The sequence below is a fragment of the Callospermophilus lateralis genome, unplaced genomic scaffold, assembly GCF_048772815.1.
Source record: "Callospermophilus lateralis isolate mCalLat2 unplaced genomic scaffold, mCalLat2.hap1 Scaffold_309, whole genome shotgun sequence".
Classification (NCBI taxonomy): Eukaryota; Metazoa; Chordata; class Mammalia; order Rodentia; family Sciuridae; genus Callospermophilus; species Callospermophilus lateralis.
In genome coordinates, this window is record NW_027513711.1 from 328341 (window position 1) to 351068 (window position 22728).

Below are 22728 nucleotides of genomic sequence, written 5' to 3' on the forward strand. Positions count from 1 at the left end.
GAATGCTTAATATTGTCTACTACCGAAGGGTATATCATTTATACATACATTCATAAGTGATTTTTCTTCTACCACAACCCACAGCTCACACTCACTACTGGAAACTACCTCATAGAGGCTGGGATGTGGGCCAGCGGTACAGAACTTGCCTACCATGTGCAAAGCCCTGAGTTCAATCCCCAGCACCAGAAAAGAAACTGTCCTATGGACATGTCTGAAAGTGACTCCTTAAGTCTATTATTAGCTCATGAGATAAAAAAAGAATCTTTAAATATGAAGAAGTTTGCCCTTTTAAATATTGCTACTTCTATAAGTGGATCTTGTTTACCAGGAGTTGGCTTGTCCAATTAGACAGATATTTAATATGTGTCCAAAGGAGGCAGACAGTGTCAGTTTCCTGCTGCTGATGAGGAGGATTTGGGACTTTTCACATTGATTTAACCTTATTTTAACACTGACTTAGTAAATCTTATTGAAAGCATTTTTTGGCACAAGAGGTAGTTATAGTAGTAGTTGTTTTCAGGGAACATCTAATCTCATTTTTAAGCTAATTTTAAGTAACCAAAATTATCATTTGGATCGGACAGTGAAATGACTGTAATCAAGTTCTTCCCAGCACCTTTTAAAATGTTTGAATAGCCAAAAGGAGAGTAATGGATAATTGACATTCTGAAAGTGACAAAGCCAGAGAGAAATCAGGATAAGAGCTCATGTTTTTTTAAAATTTCCTGTTGTATTCTCATTGTGTTCAGGAAAAGAGTTCTGTAAAATATGAGACATTTATTTCTAATAGACTTTTTGTGTCTCCTTTAATTTTTTTTATCTATTCTCTGTATTCCTAAGACTTCTTTTTTCCTTGATATTATATGAAATATGAAGTTGTCTCCTTCGTAAGAGTAAACTTCTAGCTAGCTTAGCTCTTGAGATTTTTCTTTATCAGTTTTTACTAGTTTTTATGCTTCACTGTATTGTTTGCTTCTCTTTCTGAAAAAATCAGAACAACAGCAATAACAAAAATAACTGATTCAGTCTGGGCCTAACAATTTCCTTCACCCCACTAATACTAGTACCATATGTATATAGAACTGGTAAGTTTCTCTGTGGTGAATTAACTACTCTAAATCTCTGTGTTGCATGTTTGCTTCTAGATGGTGCAACCAAATGTCTGCTTTATCATCTGTAGATAAACATTCCCAAATGATTCCGTAGTCTTCCTCCAGGAACAGCACCCCATTCCCCATCTCCCCTCAGCTGCATTAATGTGATTCCTTTCTACTTCACTCTGTATCCTTCCTTATGTGAAACTTTTCAGAAGCACCCCTTTCATTCTGTGTCTCATTGAAACAACTGCCTAATATCTTGCTATTTATCACTGTCAGCTTGGTTTTCCCAAGGTATTCAGTGTTTAGGAAACAGAAGACAAAATGGTCTGGAGACAGCACTTATTGAACTAGGCACAAGCTTTATTGATGACTTTGGTTTGAAAATCTCTTCCAAGCAAAGCTGTCTCCTGATGCGCTCTTCAGAGAAAAGTGAGCTCAAATCCACCTACACTGTCTGCATATACTGTCACCAGTGTACCCTGTGTGCACATCAATGCCCCCTACACCCCCACACCAGAAGACTCTGACCTCTCTTTTCTCTTTCCCCATGCCCCTCCATTCTTGACCCTTGGTTTTTAAGCCTTCTTGATGCTAAATAGCCAATTTCTGGGCCCTTGTCCAGGAAGTTGAAATCCAAATCATCCTATTGGGTTAACAATATATTTACATAAAAGAGACAAGACGATAACTTAAATGGGAATTTTCCCCAGGTTCTTGATTCCTGTGCATAGTTGAGAAACTAAATCAATATAATAAATATCAGCCTCTGGAAACCCCATATTTAACATCAACGGGGATTAAAGGCACTCAGTAAATATTTGCTTATTGAATAAATGAATTAATGAGTGAGTGCATTTGTTGGAAGAGAGCCCCGTCATTCTTCCTCCCACATTCCATATTCTAAATTTCACTGGAAAATGAGTGGGAGGGGAGAATGAAACAGTTGAGTAGAGGGAATCTAACTTTTCCCTATTCTTTCATCTGCATGATCCTCGGGGAATCACAGAGTCATTTTTTTCTATGTGTCACAGAAAATATGGAATTTTATATTTGGAAATACAGTGGAATTTTAGATATTTAAGGTCCTCTGCTTTCTGTTGCTCAGACATAAAAGAGCTTTAGTCATACTGCTTTCTGGCTTTTAAAAAGCTCAGTTTGGTATATGAAGGAGGGATAATGATGTCTTGTTTTAAGCCTGGCATCAGTGCAAATTGAAAATTGTCTTATGCTTTAGTTGATGACAAAGATGAGAGAAGTAATTGATTTTAAAAGGGTAGAATAGAAGTAAAATCTACATTCAAGTGTCTTTTTTTCTCCCTTTTGATTGGCTTCTACTGAAGAAAGTACACCTGATACACTGACTGTGTCAGTTCTCACAGTGCTATAGGCTTTGTACTCTGAAAAGCATGTTCGCACACATTTCTCCTTTAATTCTTGTAATAACATCATGAGCCTTATCTCTTAACACTTTCCCCTCAGCTTAGCCACATGAGCCTTGCTGTGCTTGGACCACATGAAACTCCTCCTTGCTTGGGGCCTTTTCACATGTTATCCTCTTGTTCTGGAATGTTCTTTCCACCCCCTCCCTTCCCACCCACCTTGCTTAAATCTCATTCCCTAAGGAGATATTCTTTGACCACCTCAATTAAGTTGAATCTTCCTTTTACTTTTTTTTTCTATTCATACTTTTTATTTATGGCAATTTTGTTTTTATCAAGTAGTTACACATTGTTGTCTGGTTCTTTTTCTTCTCCAAACAAATAGGCTGCCTGAAAATAGGGATTGTGTTTGGCATGATGTGCACTAACTCTTGGCATATACTCAATGCTCAGCACATGCTAAATGAGTTATGGAGAGGCAAACATTTGAATCCCTGCTTTACCAATAGGGAACACAACTCTTGAAACTGGTTATATGACTTACCCACTCACTGCCTCTGTGATAGGTGTTCTCAGTAGTGGATATGGACATGAAAGGCAGGACGTCTGTGGGTCATTTAATGCAGATGCTTTCCCTCAGCCTTCCTTCAACCTCAGTCTCTGATATCTCTGTGAAATAGTCAGTTATTTGTGTCAACATCCAGGGTGGGATGAGCAGGTGGATGTGGTGAGAACCACTGGGAACATTCCAACCTGCCGCTGGTTTCTCATTTTCCTGAATATTTCTCATGGTGGATATGTTCTTTACACAGACAAATTCCAGTTGGCATGACATAGGTTTCAATCCTCCAATCTGAGAAAATCCCACTGCTAAATACCGTTTGCACACTGTGAAGAAGACAGTCCAAGAAAAAAAAATGCTATTTGAGCTCCAAGAGCTTATTTGGGCAGAATTCCCAAGGATCACAAAGAAAGGATAGCTTGGTGATGCCAACAGAAGCCAACCTGTCTTTCTACTTCTGTTTTTATTTGTATACCTGAAATTACTTTGAAATACCAAAACATTTTTTTTTTAAATTTCCAAATCTTGGTTGGTGGGTTTGTATTTTATTCATTAGTGGTTGCTAAGGGTGTGCATTTTTTTCTAAGTGTGGGCATTCTCCACGGCAGCTCTCAACAAATACCCTCCAGCTGAAAGTGGATGTGTCTGGCATTAAAATCACTAACATTCAGGCTGAATCAGAGCCCTGTGTTTATGGGTAGATCACCTCATCTCTTATGCTACCATTAACGACTTGCATTCCTGAGAGATGGAATAAGCCATCTAAGTCAACTGAGTCCCAGTTATTTCCGAGTATTGGTGTGGCCTTTCTGATGAGTTTTGATAACTTTTGATTATCAAATAATTATCAAATTAATAATATAAGTCTAATATTTCTTGAACTTTTAGCCAAAAAGATCTGAACGTATCCTTTTTTTAAACATTAGTTTCTTTCATTCTCACAAATTTTATTTTAAAATCTCAGTCTGAGATTATTACCTAGATACTTCCAGGCTTAAATTTTTAAGGGATAGTGTATTTTAGTTGTTTATATGGGGTTTGTGGTTTTGTGGGATTTGGGGGTTTCTCTTTTAAATTCAGGACCATCAGTTTAAGACTTAATTATTAAAATATATATCAAGTAATTTAGATAGCCTCGAATTTTTAGATGATTGGAACTGTTCTGTTTAAAATCTCAAAAATTCAGGGCTTTGGGCTTAACATAAATAGAAGGATCTGCAAAAGAGAAAAGGAGGGAAGGGAGAATTCCAGTCAGGCTCTATATGGTCTTAGTTGTAGGAATGAGTTGACTTACTCAGGAATCTGGATGTTAACCTGAGCCGTGGCAAAGATGATACTGTTTAAATAGAAAAAGTGGTAAGTGGATCATAGGAGGACTTCTGTTACTGTTCTTAACTTTTTAAAAATATAAAAGATAATGCACAGCATTTTCTTTATTTTTATAAAATGAATATTGCTCTGATAGCTTAGGCTCAGTACCTATTTTAGGAAATCGCAGAATAATCTGTTGTTCCTCACCTGAGAATGGCATACAATAGGGGCTCTAGTGCCCTGTGGAAATTGTGGAAGAGTCAGGTCTATAAATGAGGAATGGGGATGTTTTGTAAAATCTTCATAAGCTCATAAAATGAGGGATTTGTGAGTTTCATACAATAAGCCCTTTCATGAACTGCAAGAGTCTTCCCCGAGCAAGGAAGTTCTATGACCAGAGTCTTATTTCTGACCATATACAAAAAGAGCAAAGTGAGTTGGCTGGTTGTTTGCATCCTATATGGGATGCTCCTCTAATTCAAATTCAGAGGATTTTTAATAAGTTGGTGCCTATTTATCTTTGAAGGCTGGAAATAAGTATAATGCTGGGAACTGTGTTGGAAGTCAGTACACCAAATGGATATCAAAATGAAGACTTGATCTCATTGTACTATAAATCTATTTTGAATATCCCTAATCAGTTGCCTTCTCTGTTTTGCTTCAGAAGCTCTTATTGACCTTCTTCCTTCTTCTGAAGTCCTGTGCTTTGCTATTTTGATGCTCCTTTCATTTAATATTTTAATATATTTTATAGTGTATTATATATCTCTTCACCAAAGAGATAGAAGTTATCAGTAGGAATCCCTTAAAATCCCCCTCTTCCCTTTCTCCAGCACCTCCTTGCAGGCACCTTCCTCCATCACTGTTCCTCTTTCCTGTGCTTTCAAATCCTCAGCACCCTGAAATTCAACATTGATAGGGGATGAGAAATAAAAGCAGAGTAAGTAAGCATATATTCTAATAATTAACTTAAAATTGTGATCAGTAATAAAAGCATCTCCCCCCACACACTATTACCATGATGTTGTAGAAGAAAACGGTATAACAGGAGAAGTTAACTTTAGATTGGGTGATCTAAGACACAAAGGAGGAGAATCAATCATGAAGAGAGAGAGGGATGGAAGAAACAGACTTGGACAAAGACTCTGAAGTAAGAAAGACTTTCACATATGACAGTGATTTGAGAAAACTGTGGCTGGAACATAATGGGGAGGGGAGAGTGAGATAAGAAGAGTTAGGGGTTCTTCCATGGGCCATTTGGTCAAGGAGATGTGGATAGAAGTGGAGGGAGCAGCCAGATCATTCTGGGCATCATAAACCAAGTTGAGGATGCATTTTATGTTGTAATGAAATTACTTCTTTTATACCATGAACAGGAGGTGTGGGACAGAGAGCAAGACTGCAAGTAGAAAGTTTGCCTGGAGGCTATCAGAGAACTCTGAGTGAAAGAGAGTAATGGTCTAGGTTAAGTGGGGTTAGGTAAAATAATAGACACGTTTGGGGGCAAGTTTTGCATCTGTGAAGTAAAATGTTGAAGCAAGTCATGCTGGATTATCTAATAGTCAACCCAAACATGTATTATAACCCCATTTTACAAATATACCAGAGGTAACGTGAAAGAGAAGAAGAAAGGTGAAGAATATTAGAAAAATCTAGAAAAATACTCAAAAGTGTAGAAGAAAACTTCGTCCATAGGCTCCAGTTTTCCCCATTCTTCAACTGACAGGCAACGGTGGAAGCTGCTATTCCCTTAAGAGTTGCAGAAAAATGGAATGAGGTTCAGGATTACCCCACTTTATTCACAGGTACCCTGTGTCATAGACCTTCTTGTTCTCCTCTAGGCTATTCCAGCAAGCTACTCTCTCTTCAGAAATCTCCAGAGCAGATGGAGTGCCAGTGTCTGGGGAGATATACACCTCATAAATTTGGAAATCTGACTTCTCTTCCAAGAACTCCCTTCTCACACTCCTCACCACCATCAGGCAGCCCCAGGAGGATCTCCAACAAGGTTTCAGTTGGAGAACTTTATGCGTTCTCCCATTGTTAAGGGTTCCTCTTCTACCAAGACTTCACTTCTCAGTTCCTTTCTCCATCACTCCTTATATATTATTTACCTGGTAAGGGGAAACAAGTCAATAGTTGATTTTCATAAGGCTGATTCTTTTCTTTCCTAGTAAGGTCTCTGTGGAGGTTCCTGGAACCCAATAGCTCACTGCCAATTGCTCCTTTAGACTGTGGAGTACATAGCATTTATTGCTTTCAAGAGTGAGTCATTTCTAATTCTTGGACAATAGGAAAAATTCCATATAACTGTCTTTTAGATTTGTTTCATTTGAATTTGTGATTGCCAAATTCAACATCAAGAACTGGACAATGGTTCAAAATACTCTTGTTACTTTTGTGTGGCTTGGATGTTTTATGGCTTAGAGTTGTGCTAATCTGTTTTATGGGTGCTGGTATGAGCTGGCCCTGAACTCTTGTTGGAGGGTCCATTGGAACTTTGTCCTTACTAATGATATCTGATAAGTCTTGAGTTTCTCTCTAAAGACACGATACTTCTTATGTGTTTCTCAATACCATTAATATGGTACAAGATAATTCCAGCCAGTGACTTCCTTTTTAGAGGGATGATGTTGCCAATTTCCTTCCTTCTTCCTATCCAATTTCTTTTCCTTTGTGATGCACCAGGAAGAATAGGTAGAAGGGCAGAACTGGAAAAGTAGAGGAAAATAATATAAGGAAGAATGTGATAGGAAGTTCACAAGGAATGGAGTTTCTGGGAGAGATTTTTGGACTATAAACTTCGTGACCAAAGGACACCTGTAGAGTTACAGTCACCAAATTCCAGAGCTGGATGGTACTTCTTTGATTATGGCAGTGTCTGCTGGTGACCCACCCAATATCCATTGTCCCATTCTGTCTTAATAACAGAATTTGGTATCATTCATGATGTTGATAGACCCCCCCACTCAAAGAGTGTACTGTGTAGGTTTCCTTTTCAGATAGGTGCAGCCAAGGAATGAGAAGTACAAGTCATTTGAAAGGACTTTGGAGGTAATTAAAAAAGCAGTGCCTTCCTTCTGCTTTGATCATAGATGTGCTCACCAGAATGACAGGAATCATTCTACAATCATGAAGATTCAAGTCACACAAGATGCACAGTCAAGAAGAAAAATAAGTTGTGTGGGACATCAGTAACACTGTGAAAAAGCAACGCATGCACTTGACCTGTTTTTCCTGAGTAAAGGTTAACCTCTGTTTTGGTTGCTTTTTAGACTGTGTTGACAACTAAATACAATCCATAACAGATGGTGGTTATTTTGTAAGCCTCTTGAATTTTTCATCTAAAGAAGCACTGAGACTTTAGCCCTGGTTCATTGTGATGTTATTATTATTGTATTATATATGTCTACAATGAAAGTATAACAGAATTCGTTATAACATAAAATCATGTAGGTATTTCTGTCTTTGAGACACGCTTATCAACTGATGTCAGAACTTCAAATTCAATATATTTAGTCCAAAATCCCGTAGAATTTTTATTTATAATTGTGAAATGGGAAGCCTGGATCAAGTATATTCTTCCGGGGTAAAATCATGGACACTGAGTTGCAGACAATTTTTCACTTTCATTCATTACTGTGTATCAGTTCCTCTGCTGTTGTTCAGGTTAGGCTTTTCCTTACTGTTGAATAAATGGATGATTGCCTTCTGTCTTTAAATCTGTCCCTGCTGATTGGCCCATATATATTTAGTAGATTAATTTATAGTAAAATCTATTTTTCCATTTGCTTAGAAACTTTTAAAACTTCCCACTTCTGATTTAAATCCAAATTCTTGATCATGGAATTTCTTGAATTTTCTATAAACACAGCTTTCATGTCCTCAGAACTTAGTGCAGACCACCTTTTACCTTTCTTGCCTCCCAGTCCCACCTGTATCTCCAGATCCAACTCCTTGATTAACCAAAGCCAAGGCTTCCTTTCTTGAACTTGGTTTGTAGGAAAGGTGCCTATCATAGGCACTCAGCCACAAAGTCCCTCAAGGTCAGTGATTTGGCACCATCATTGAGTCCCTTGCTTCAGTTTCTTTTCAGCTTTTATTTCTCAGAGTTTATATAAACATTACATTCATTAAAAGTTACAGTTTAGATGACTTGGCAGTTTTATTGTTCTCTTTGTCCAACTTGCTTTAGACCTAAGGAGAGGATCAGATTTTCTTGCACAAGGAGAAAATAAAAACAAAACAAATAAAAATGACAAAACCCAATCCACAAAGTGATGGGCCCAGCCAAAATCTTGAGAGAATTAAACTAAATTGCTCTGTGAATAATAGAAATTATATCAATAATTTACAAAAGTATCTGGAGGCTTACATAAATTATAAAATCCTTGCTGATTTATTGAACTGATGTTGTTTTGATTTTTAATCAATTAACCTAATTAAACCCATTATTGAATGAATCCTGCAGAGGCATAACAAAAAAAAATGGTCATTCCAACAAACATCTTTTGTCGAAGTTATGGTATTTTGAGGAATTTTAGGAATGCAGAGAACAGAAGCATGGGGAAGTTCAGAGAGTGGAAATCCCACACCTCGGTAGTTCCCTTGCATCACTGGGCTTGGGTAGTGGGTATGACAAACACTTGTCCTGTTTGTCATAGTCCTGCTAGGTTAAGCATAGCCTGCCTTCAATTTAATAAGTTTCTTACACCCCAATTGTACCATTCCAAATCTTAAATACTTTGTGACTGGCACAACTGAGTTTAACATACCTCATCACCTGTCCCTAGCATCTCAGATTCTAATACAATTTCTAGTATAATCAAAATTGAATGATAGTACAGCAATTATGTAACTAACAACTGGTAAGACAATGACAATGAATTAATATTTATCATAAGGCTTATCAAGGACTGAGCACTACCACTTGCTCTAGGATTTATTGCAGCTCAAAAGTTATTTTTTTCTGTTTGTGATTTGTGTATATGTGCATGAATGTGTGTGTGTGTTATATGTAACATATTACACATATATCCATGTACACATGCAGAGAGATTTTTATTTTAAAGAATAAGTATGTATTTGCAAATATACACATTTGTTTGTACATATGTGTGCATATATGTGTGCATACATATATGTATATATGACTTAAACCATATTGTATATGAAAAATAATTGTTTATGTATGGGTACCACTTTTTCTTTTTTTTTTTTGTACCAGGGATTGAACCCAGGGGCACTTAACCACTAAGCCATATCCCTAGCCCTATTTATATGTTTTTTTACTTTGAGATAGGTTCTCCCTAAGTTGCTTAGGGCTTTGATAATTTTCTGGGACTGATTTTGAACTTGTAATTTTTCTGCCTCTGCTTCCTGAGCCTCTGGGATTATAGGTATGTGGCATCATGCACAGCTTAGGTACCTCCTTATTTTAACAAGTTATCACTTTGTCTCCACTGATGTTTGTTCTTCTGGAAAAAAAAGCAAAATAGCTACTGTAAATGGGGCAGCTTTTTGAGTCATAAGGTTTTATATATTTTTAAGTGACATTGAGGATTAATTCCCCTTAAGATCATTACCTGTAATTGTTTTGCATAGGCTTCTATATGATAGAAAAGCACAATAAGTTAGATTTGATTTAAGACCTTGATATCAACTGAAAATCAATGCATCCTTAGAGAAAGTAATAAATTTTTGAAATGAATTTAGAAAGCATAGAATTTTGTTCCCTTTACTAAATCTAGAGATCTTAAAAGGATTCACTTGGTCTCTTGGCTAATAGGAGGGCAAATTTTTTATTTGCAACACTCATCTGCCCAAGTAGTATTTCCTTATGATATTATACTACCCATTATTGGAACATGAAGTGTATGTCTCTTCCAATGACTGCTACCTTTAAACAGTGCAAAGCCTGTCCATTTAAAGACATTGCACATGACAAAAATCCATAATGATAAACATTTTGAGTATTAAGGGTCTCGTGTAAGAATTACTTGAAGAACTACCTAGGATAATTACAGAACAGACAAAGTAGTAATGCCAGATTTTGATTTAAACTTTGTGTTGGAATTGAGTGGAATGAAAAATACAAATTTTAGGGTGAAAAATATGAACAGAAAGAAACCACAATGAAGCAAATGCTCAACTAAGTGTAAATAGAGTGGACCAAGTTCATATTTGCTGTTTGTATGGCCTATTAGCAGGTATTCATACCTGAAAATCAATACAGGGAAGGGAGACTAAGAATTAGCACAGCTTATCATTTATCCTAGGGGCTGGAGGAATGGTAGCTTTTTATTTGCATTTGAAAGAATTAAAGAGAAATTGTTGCCTATGTGATTGTTGGGATAGAACTCTGGGCCATTTGGTTTTAGATTTTTGTTTTGCTATATGTATTTGTTCAAAATGAAAAGCAATATGGGATTTTGCCATAACAGGCCACATATTTTAAGCATCAGACCTAAAGAATTAGGCTTCTCCTCCTTATACTTTTCTGAAGTTTGCAATATCCTAAAGACACTTATTTTTAAACAGCCTGTCTTTAAGTTTTTTATCTTTTTCAAGGCTTTTTTTTTTACATATGAGTTCTTTGACTCAGCCTGTGTGTTGGATTTGTCATCACCACCTACTGACAACCAGCTTCATGTAGAATACAGCCTGGGAGCAGGATATCTTTATTCTTGGTAAAGCCTGGGGACTGTGCTAGAGAGAAAGAGGATGAAAGGATGGAAGCAATTCAAACTTCACAACTGAATTGAAGCTCAGAGAACATTGAACTTCAGCCTGCAATTTACAGTTGAGAAAATTAAATAATAAAATAGAATGTAAGTGGCAAAGTTAATATTTAGAATTACAAAATACACTGAAATTGTAGTTGCTTAAAAAAAGTCTAAGTGCATATTTTTGTCCAAAAAAGGACATCACTGTATGTGGATAGACTTGGATCAAATCCAAATACCCACCAAGCTCCAGTCCACATTTGGTACTCACTGGCTCTGTGACGTGTGCCAGTCACTATGTCTCTGAACCTTGTGTTCTTGATCACTAATACTGACCTCCTGTCATGATGATATGAATCATCTGAAAAAATCATTGATTGTATTCATTTATTCTTTCATTTATTTCTTCAGCATATACTTGTTAAATATTGTTTTAGTTAGATTTTTCACTTCTGAGAAACAAAAGTCCTGATAAGGACAATTTTAGAGGAGGAAAAGTTCATTTGGGGGTTCATGGTTTCAGAGGTCTTATTATAAATGTCCAGTTTCATTCCTTAGGACTCCAGGTAAGACAGACCATCATGACAGAAAGTGTGGTTGAGAGAAGTGACTCAGGACATGATGATCAGGAAGAAGAGAAAGAGAACTCTCCTTATCACAGACAAAATATAAACCCCAAGGCTACACCCCCATCAACCCACCTTATCTAGCCACACCCTGTCTGCCTAGAGTTGTCACCAAGTTAATCCCCTATCCAGAGATTAATGCACTGATTAGGTTGAACCTCTTACATCCCAATCATTTCATCTCTAAATGTTTTTGCATTGTCTCTCATATGAGCTTTTGGGAGACACCCAATAAAATCGGATAAAAGTTATAAATTCTTTCCTTAGAAGGGAAGTCCATGTGTGGGTGTGTAATTTTGCGTGTAATTTTAGTAGGTTTACAGACACTGTAAGGTCATCTGGTGACCCCCTACAATAAGTCCTGGTCTAAAAAGTGAGGAGTCTGGGAAGGTGGAACCTATGGAATATGTCCCATGCAGAAGGGAACTGAAAATACCTCCAAGAGTTTAAACCTGGATGATTAGGAGAACTGCTCAGAGATTTGGAGGATGAATTTGTTCAGGACAAATGCTATTCCATACTGTTTACCTTGGACTGGGGGTTTTTTGTTTTTTGTTTTTTTCTTCATGATTTGGCTCTTCTCTTCTTCCACTCTTTCGAACCCTTTAGTAAGAAACAACATGATTAATTTCATGGAATGGAGAGGATTAATGCACTTGAATACACAGAGACACATTATTTGTGACATAGGATTCAGGAATCTGCATATCTTTCTTATCACTCTCATACAAGTCTTACATATTTTAATACCTGGAAATTAATGTCCCTCATTTGTATACTAAACATGATGAATGTATTCAGTATTCATGTGGCTCTGATATGAAATTATATGGAAATCCTAGTACAATTTCAGTAATTAATGTCCGTCAATTATAAAGGGTTACAATTATAGCACTCACAGGGACTTATGTAGTATATGAATAATATACAAATAATCAGAAAAATTAATTGCCAATACCTGACTCTTTGATTAATGAAGGAAAATAATTACTAGGTAATCATAATGTGAAGAATGCTAATAAATGGTCAAGCCAGAGGAATATATTATTTTCAGATAAAAAAATATGACCACAGTTTAGGAAGCTAAGTAAGAATGAAATCATTTAAAATATCAATTAAATATAAAATATAAAATATGTCTCATAAAATTTTGACCTAATAGACATTTGGGTCAACTTATAATTATAAATCATAATTTGTAACAAATTTGGAGTAGGAAGAGGCTTTCCTCTGGAGATTATCTAATCCAACATTCTCTCTTTGTAAATGAAGAGCTGAAAGAGAAAATTGTTTTATTTTCTCAGTGCATAATGACTCACCAGAAGAACTGGTGCTCTGAATTTAGAAAGAAGTCTTTATTTCATTATTAAGTAAAAAACAGTGGTCTTTATAAGTTGTGTCCTTTTGAAAAACTAAGATGCCCAAAGATGTCGAGTGGTTCTCTAGTGTCCTTAGTGAGGCAAAGTGTACATTTTCATATGAATTAACTTTTCTCAAAGTAATGGATAATAAATTGAGAGCATTAGATTTTATAATCTTCAAATGTATATAGCATCTTGATGGTGAAGTATATAGCTGTACCATACCATGTCAAGTGAATAATTAATTAAACATTTAAAAGAAATTTTATAACCCTTGAGTTGTCCATCTACAGGATTTCTTTATAGTAAGAAGAAAGGAGTCTACCCTTCATTCCAGAGTCCCAATCTAAACATGTTTCACTATGCCAGACCTTATATAATGGTGAATGTAAAAAATGATAGACCTCGTTATTGATTATTGACACAAGAGACTTTGTATACATTATTGCAAATAAACAATTATGTAACTAAAATATGCAAAACACCATAAAGGATATGTCTATCATGGCAAGTAGTCTGGTCATTGGTTCTTGCCAGAATCTGAAGTTACCTAATGCTCTTGGCATTACCTCTGAGATGTCTATGTCTCTGGTGTCTGTTTTCTGTTTGCCCCTTGGCTAGTTCATCTGGATCTTCCAAATTTGACTTATAAAATATACTGTTTCACAGCTAGAAGGGCCACAGGGTTAGTTTTATCTCAAGAGTGTTCTGTGACCAACTCTATCAGAATTACTTGTAGCTTTCATTAAAAAGAGAATGTCCAGACCTTACCCCAAACCCTCAATTTAAATTAAGGTTGTGGGTAGATGGATAGCACAATTACCACAGTTTCCCAGGTTGTTTCCTAAACCTGCTGACTTTGAATTCTATATCAGTGGCCCTCAAAATGTGATCCTAGACCAACGGCATCGACATCACCAGGAAAAATTCTTAGAACATTCTTGGACATCAGCCCAGGCCTGTTGAATCAAAAACTGGTGGTGAAGCCCAGAAACATCTTTTTTAATAAGCCCTGAAGATCATTCTCAAGTAAACTAAAATTTGAAAATCATTGATTCTAGACAATCCCTCCAATTGACCTGGAAAGAAACCAAAGACAAGTTGAGTAATTAGCTTGTTCCCTTTAAACATAGGTTAATATTATGAGCAACAAACCAGATCAAAGTAGCCCTTTGGGGAAACTAATCCCCCAATTATTTAAAACTTCAAATAGGTCATACACATATTGTAGCTTTCTATTCCTTCATATTTGTAAGAAGAGTGGAGACATAACAGTGATGGTAAGGACAGAATGCTTTTAAGACATTTGCATTTTCGTAAGGATCTTTGAAGACTGTGTTCAAGATTGTGAGCAAAAATGAAAGAAATACATGTAATGTGTGTGAAATGCTTTGCATTCATCAGAAGAGGATTATTTCTAGCATTTATGGCATTGCAGAATAATTTACACTGTTATTAGAAATTAGATGATAATAGGTGCAGCACTATTCAAGTTTTAAATAAGAAGTATATTTTGTAAGGTATTTTATGGTTGCCAGTTCAGGCAAAACTATAAACTCATTTGGTTTTTAAGACTGTGTCTTTGCCAACAGAGCTGTGATTAAAGCAAGGCCTGCTAACCTGCATAGGGAGAGATGAAATTCTAGTCAGGTGCATCGATGAAATTCTAGTCAGTTGGGAGTTTTTCAATCCCCCGACACATTTTTTCAAAAATACAATTGGCATCCAACCCACTATAAACTTTACCAAAGAAGGAAGAGAACCATGGAGCTCATCGTGCAAGTGTTTTGCTTTATGTATTTGTTTCTTGTAATACTGTCAAATTTATGAGTGTCAATGAAAAAAGTTTCTAGCAGAGAGATGCTCCAGCCTCGAGGTCCATATCCTGTCATTGATTTCTATGCAACACTCTTCATCGACTTCAATGGGAGTTCTGCACTTGGATCAATGTCAGGATATGGGCCTTTACATTTAGATGTAAAATTGTTTTAATAGTGGTTGACAAACTAGTGATGAATTAGGGTGAAAGACACAGAGAACTGGCGAAACTTTCAGACCTAGAAGTTACCCTCAACCATTAGCAGAGTTTTAAAAAATATCCAGTGGGCAATTTGCATAGGTTTATTTTGGCCAGTAAGTGTCCCAGTACATTAATTAAATTGCTTGATTCTATTCTGGGTTTCACTTTTATGTGTAGAAAGTTAGGGCTGTAAGGGACCAAGCCATTTGAATTTAATTGTCCTCTGGATAAATCTGTTACAAAAGCATTTGTTCTCTTCTCTTGACCAGAAGCTCATGCTAGGCTCGACCTTCAAGACCTCATGATTCAGGACATTATATCCCCAATAATCTAGTTGTAAACACTGAAGTTCAACTACTTCATCCCTCTCTTTAGATTTAATCTATTCAGTCAAATATAAAACTAAAATACAGAATTCTAAAAATGATTTTCCCCATCTCTTATATTAATCCATTCTAAGTATCTAGAAATTATAACTATTAAAGACATTTCCATTAAGCACAGTAGGCATGTATACATTCCAATACATACTAGAGAGAGAGTGTGTGTGTCTATACATATTGTGTATGTGTATTTATACACACATATATACTTATTTATACACGTGCTTTTATCCTAGTTATCCATAACTTAGTTAGCACTCTCTCCAAGGCCAGGACACCAAAATCCAGTGATGCTTACCATTTAAAAATCCAAGCTTAAGAATAAATTAAACCTGCAGACTTCTTTTAAGTTCTCAAAGTATCAGGTATACCATATATGATTTTTGTGTACGCTAGTAGCAACATAGATATGAACTAAACATTTAACTTTAAACCTAAATATCTTTGCTTAAAACATAAAAATGAGTCTGGAAGGGGTTTCACAAAGTTACACAGGTTTTGTTTTTAAATTTACTAATAAATAAAAATACTCTTTTCAGTCTGCTTACACAAATTTGCATATGGCCTACCCATATCCTAGTAGCAATATGATGTAAAAGTTATGTAAATAGTTGTTTAGGGATTATTGACAAGAAATAAAAGTCTGTACATGTCCCATACAATGAAAGTTGTTCTCAATATTTTTGGTCTATGGTTGGTTGAATCTGATGTGCACGTATGGAAAGCCAACTACATTATGATACACACACACACACACACACACACACACACACATATATGAAATGTGTATTAGAGTTAGGTTTTCTTTTTTCATTTCTAAACATATGTAAAGGATATGTGGTCACAATCTCCATCCTAATGAAAAGATTAATTGAAGTTTTCAAGCTTCCTCTGTCTTTGGGGCCAAACAATATATATCAATTGAAGCTTTCTTCACTTGTCTCATTTGCTAATCTTTTTTCCTCTTTCAAATGTTATGCTACTATTTATGTTTATTATGGAATTTAACTGATATTAAGTCTTAGTTTTCCTCTACGAGAATTCCAAGAGCATCTTGTAATCATAATGGCAAACCACTTAATATCAAACTGGGAGCCAAATGTGGCTACAATTCCCAGCTTCTCTGCTGGATTTAATTATTGGATTAAGTCACCATTCTCCAGGCTTTAGTGTGAAGAGTGTTGGTTGTAAATGTTTTCATTTCCTTCAATCTAAGTGAACACCCAGTTATAAACATTGCTTTCCCCCTCCAGTCTTCATAATAATTGCCTATTGCATGATCATCACTTTGAGAGAAAGGCAAAAGTTCAAGGTTTTTATTTTGTGGCATCAAAATATCGCTCTGCATAATGCTTCCTTTCATAGAGCTGTGTGCAATTTAGTTATTGCTTAAGTTATATGAGTCTGCTTTTGAAATCTCATCTACATTCTAATGCACAGCAATGTGTTTATTTCTAGTACAGATAGTTATGTTTAAAATAAACTTAGTGAGTAAAGACTTTTGTAGGAAGGAGTGATATATGATTTTAATTCTGTGCTTTGGAGCAAAAGGACTGCCACTTATGCTTCCATCTTTCTTTTCAATCTCACACTAAACATTTCATATTCTTACTGTCAGGGTTGTAGAGATTAGTTACTGGAAGAGTACATATGTGGGAAGGGAGGAGGAAGAAAGCTGTGCCAGGAGAAAGCAGGAAAGAGAATATTTTTGTTAATGGAATAGCTGAGGAACTCATAATGACAACATTACCTAAATGTGTACAGAATAGAGAAGAAAATGCTAATGTCAACTGAGACATATAAAATGTGCACATTTCCAAGTGAATGTTTTCTCAGTGTATATAACTGAATATTTTACTAGTTACTGTCAATCTGTTTTTAAATTGATTTGATTTTAAAGCAAACTCCCTGCATAATTCTTTGCACAGAGATTGAGAGATTAATTCTGACATGGACCTCTTCTGTAGTTTGATACAGCTAGCTTCCTACCCAGCTCTATTCATATGCTTCAAATAAAATCCAACTGGGGCATTAGTACATAAAGCAGAAATATAAATCAAGTAATTGTCATGATACCAAATCTAGGCAAGTCCAAACAGTATTATAAGAAACAATGGGGCAATAGTGTATAGGAAAGAAAATAGATTATTTAGCTTTTATTGTTTCAAAATATTATCTTCATTTACTTTTTCAATATTTATGTTACTTGACTTGTAACATTTACCCATGTATTAAATAGCTGTTAAATTGTCACTTCAACTAAATTTTGATAAAAATATTTAAAATATATAATGTGTTTGGAAGTCTCACATGAAGGAAATACAAGATTCAAGTAAGATACTGCTATTTATTTTTTTAAATCCAAGCTTCAGAATAAATTAATTCTGCAGACTTCTTTTAAGTTCCCAAAGTATCAGGTATACCATATATGATTTTTGTTTATGCTAGTACCAGCACAGATATGAACTAAACATTTAACTTTAAACCTAAATATATTTGCTTAAAACATAAAATGGAGTCTGGAACGGGTTTCACAAAGTCACACAGGTTTTGTTTTTAAATTCACTAATAGAGAAAAATATTCTTTTCAATCTTCTTTTTAATGTTCTTTCTCCTCATCAGTGGTAGAAATTTCTTAAGCACCTTGATTATTGTAGACACAAAAGAAATACTCTTTAGAATGAATGTTGATTCAGTAGCTATCCAATTTAGTTTCTACTTAAAACTTGAGTTAGTGATTATTATTCGTGCAATTTTAGTTTGTGCTTTCTTGGCTACATACAAGGAACTGTTAAGCTTTCTTTTTTCTAGCTTTTTTTTTGGGGGGGTAGAGTTGATCAGTGTGTAGAGCTTTATTCAGGGTCAATTCAAATGCAAACTAGTGTCATTTCAAGTGATAATCCAGTGAGATGAACTCCACAAAGAAACAGAACAAAACAGATTAGCAAGTGTGTATGTGGTGTGTATGTGTGTGTGTGTGGTGTGTATTGTGTGGGAAAGAGAGAAAATGAACTCAATTGTCCATTCTGAATTTGGACAGCAGCTCATAATACAACTTTGTGAATTCATCTCCTTTGCTCTTAACCTCAAAGGTACTGTGCTCATACAAACCATGCTACCAGGTCCCATTAGTTGGGTGTATAACAATGGGTGGCATTTGCTAAGCAGAGCCCCACCCAGTCATTTTTCTGGCACACAGCTGTGTCTGGGAACACAGCTGTGCCTCCCTGAGCCCTCCAATATACTTTACTGTGCAGCTGTGAGAGCTGCTTGGGAAACTGTCAGGAGGCAGCTGCAGAAACCCATGGTTGTAGCAATCTCTTCAAAACTGACCTGTGTCAGTTCAGGGGTGAGTAAGAGAGACTCTTGTAACCTCGATATTCCGAATACACACTGATATGATATGTGCTCTGGAATTTGAAGAATAAAAAAACAACAATAACAACTTAGACTTGGATTTTTTGTAATATTTTAGCTGCTTTCATTGTGGCTCTCGCTTCAATCTCAAATCCTAACTCTATTAAATAGCCTCCAGATTATGTTAGTCAATTTTCATATGAATAGTCACATCAATAACATGCACGTGATTCTAATAGCATTTGAGGATTGGAAAATGTCCTTTTATTAAGTATTTTAAACAAAATACCAGCTCATGTATCCTCGAAAATTAAATCATATACTTAACATACTATATTAAGTCAGAATTTACCCCTCAAATTCTATTCCAAATGTTGACTTATTTTTATAAGCTAGACATTTTCTATTGATATAGAATTATTTTAATATCAGCTAAATCCTTTCTTAGATTAGCTAAAAAGCCACTTATGAATAGTAAGTCTGTCTGCACCATGACAAATTTGGTAAAGAATATAAAAAATAAGGCTCATTCTCTGACTTCAGAGACACCCAAGACATAAGCACAAAGCAAAATATTACATTTGATTGAGGCCTCATATTAAAGACTAGAATAAAAACTAAAAAAGAATTATTACCACCATGTGTTCAAAACTTGAAACAGGAGGTAGGAGATAGTAGGATTTTAAATATTAGTTAGATTTTAGGAGAAGAAAACCCTTGCAGAATTGTAATAGAAAGAGGAAATAACTTTGTCACCAATAATACAAAAATAGAGAAGAAATTTGGCATATTCAGTTGATGGGTGTTGGCTCTGGGAGGTAGAGGATATACAGTGAGATATTTGAGATTCAGACTCAACCTGTTCCTTACCTGGAGAGGTAAGAAAGAACAGGATGTAAAGAGTTTCAAATATTTCTTGAGAATCATCACATTTGATGCTGTGAAAATTGGAAAATGTCAAGGATTTTTAACAAAATGAAAAAAAATCTACGTAAGTTAGGAAAGGTGCATTAGTTACCCCCAGAAGATACTATTGGACCAGACTCAAAGTAAATTATTGGTTAATATTGAATACGATGTTTATTGCTGAATCAAGTATCAGAAACGGTCCTGAATATAAAGCAATTAATGAATTTAATTGATCTATCAGTCAGGGTCTCCCCTCAAACCAAATGCATTCATTAGAAGCCTTTTTGAAAAACGGTTTCAGTGAGGTTTTACTTATAGAGGTATAACCATATTTAAGAAAACCAACAAAGCTAGTTGATATACCTGAGAAGTAAAAAGATGTTAGCTCTGGACACCAAGTGTCTAGAGGAAGAAGCAGGAGTTGTTGATCCTAGTTTACACTTAGAACCGTGAAAGAGAAACTGTTAAAAAGATGCTGCAGCCTAAGAACACACTGTAAGTAAGGGAAAGTGGGAAAGAAATGAACAGGTTGTATATTTCTATCCTTTTTCCCATGCACTAGGACCATCTACTAATAACCCTCCTTGACTGGATCGAACCAGGAGCCAGAGAGCAAGGCAGAGCAGGTGATGCATTTTGTACAAGTCAGTCTCAGGTTGCAGAGCAGGGTTAAGATGGACAGAGAATTGTTCTAGGAGAAAACGGAAAACAATTGACACAATTTCAAGTTTTCTTAAATTTCTTTTACTTTATTTCCTAAATGGAGAAGCAAAGATTTTATTTAAACTTTTTAAAAAATATTTATTTTTTAGTTGTAGATGAACATGATGCCTTTATTTTAGTTATTTATTTTTATGTGGTGCTGAGGATCGAACCCAGTGCCTCCCACATGCCAGGAAAGCACTCTAGCACTGAGCCACAGCCCCAACCCTTATTTAAACTTGAGTAACATAAACTGTGTTGGTGTTCTTAATTTATATGTGGCTAATTAAAAAAAGCTACTATGCTCTTTAGTATACTTTCACAAGCCATCCATGGGTTGCATGTGGGTCATCATGCATGGAAGCCTAGTGGATAGAAACATCTGGTGTCTGGAAATGACTAGTGGACTTTTTCTCTGGTCCATTGCCTAGGGACAGTGTGAATTTCTATCCTGCTCTGCTGTGGCCCACACAGCACCCTGAGATGGGTGTGACCTGCCAAGATGTCAATCAGCCTGCTGACTGCAAGACATCATGAAGCAAGACTCTGCCCTTGAAACTTTATCCCTGCCTTTGATGTAACCCTTTAAATAAACCACCAGAGCCATCTTTTCTTTGTCTAGTTCCAGCACCCACATGGACTAGATCTATCAGGGACTTTGCTTTTGTAAATATATTTCTAACTATTTGTATTTTGTTATTTGCTAATTATTTGAGCCTTTAAGTTTTAGGATGGCTTACACCCTCCTGGGCAGGAAGAAGAACCTCTCAATGAAACACTGGCTGTGGCCTCCATTAATATACTAGAATTTTCTGTTTCTAAAACAGTTTTTGACATAATTGTGTTTAGAGTAACATGGAACTAAACATGTACAGACAGTTTACAAGAGGAGAAATCCAGACATCCAATAAGAACATGACAAAATATTTAACTTGATTAGTAATCAAAGAAATACATTAACAAAACAGTAAATTCATGAAAGAAAAATAAAGTTAATGCAATTCCATGTTTTTCTCCTCAAACTGGAGGGATAACAAAGGTGGATTTTCAGAGTTGCTCAGGATACAGAGTGATAACATTGAGTTTTCTTCATGCAGAGAGTGTAAAACTAATATAATCTTCTGGAAACCGATTTTGTGATATATATCAAGAAATTTAATTGAATTCCTTTTCTATGTTCTAAAAATGTCTATTTAGTGAGTTTATCCTAGGAGAAAGGCATGTAAATATATATGTTTGCCTTACTGTTATTTAAAATACCTAGTACTAGGAACAACTTAATAACTGATGCACAAGTGTTTAAGAATGATGCATATGGATGATTGAGACTAATTGTAGGAAATACATCAAGACAAAAGTTAATTGTGGGGTTGGGGTTGTGGCTCAGTGGTAGAGCACTTGCCTAGCACATGTGAGGCAGTGGGTTCAATCCTCAGCACCACATTAAAATAAGTAAAAAAAAATAAAGCTAACGTGTCCATCTACAACTTAAAAACAATTTTTTTAAAAAAGTTATTTGTGTAGGTATAAAAACTATGGAATAAATTGCACTGTGTAGCAAGGGAAAGTGGAAAATAGATGAAAGATTATAAAAATGAATACCAAAATATTAGCTAACACTGGTAATCTCTGAATTGTCAGTTACTGATTCATATTTTTTTCTACTTCCTGTTTGGGTTTTGTAGCTTGCCAATATGTATGAGATCGTACTCCTTGTTCATGCCACATTATTAACAGTTTCTGAAGATTTTTTTCTTTTTGTTTATTCTCTTTATTCTGGATTCTCAATCTGCCCTTGGTCGTTAATGGCACAATGTTCATGATCTTTCATGTCATTGTGATCTTGTGAAATGTGAGCTGATGTTTGTGTGCAAATATATTTAATTTGGGTATATGATATCATTCCATAGATTTCATTGTTTTCTTAATTTTTAAAAAATTTCAGCACTTTGTTTTTAAGGACCATTCATGTTGCTCTATTTGTTACTTCAGCTCAGTGTTTTGCTTAAAAACAATTTGAATAACTTTTATAATTAGGAAAATATAATAAAATGTCTTTCTAGAATGCTCCATTGGCATTATATATTTCTGCAATTAATCTTTACCTTAAGAGAAAGAAATTTTTAAATAAGTACAATTTTAAGTTACTAGAATAATATAGACCTTTTGTTTTCTTCAACAAATCAAGAGGCATAATTTGAAACTGTAGCTCTCTTCTATATTTATTTTAATTTTACAGACTGAGTCAGTGAAGTCACTAATGCTGTACAAAAATGTTAAATGCAGTTTA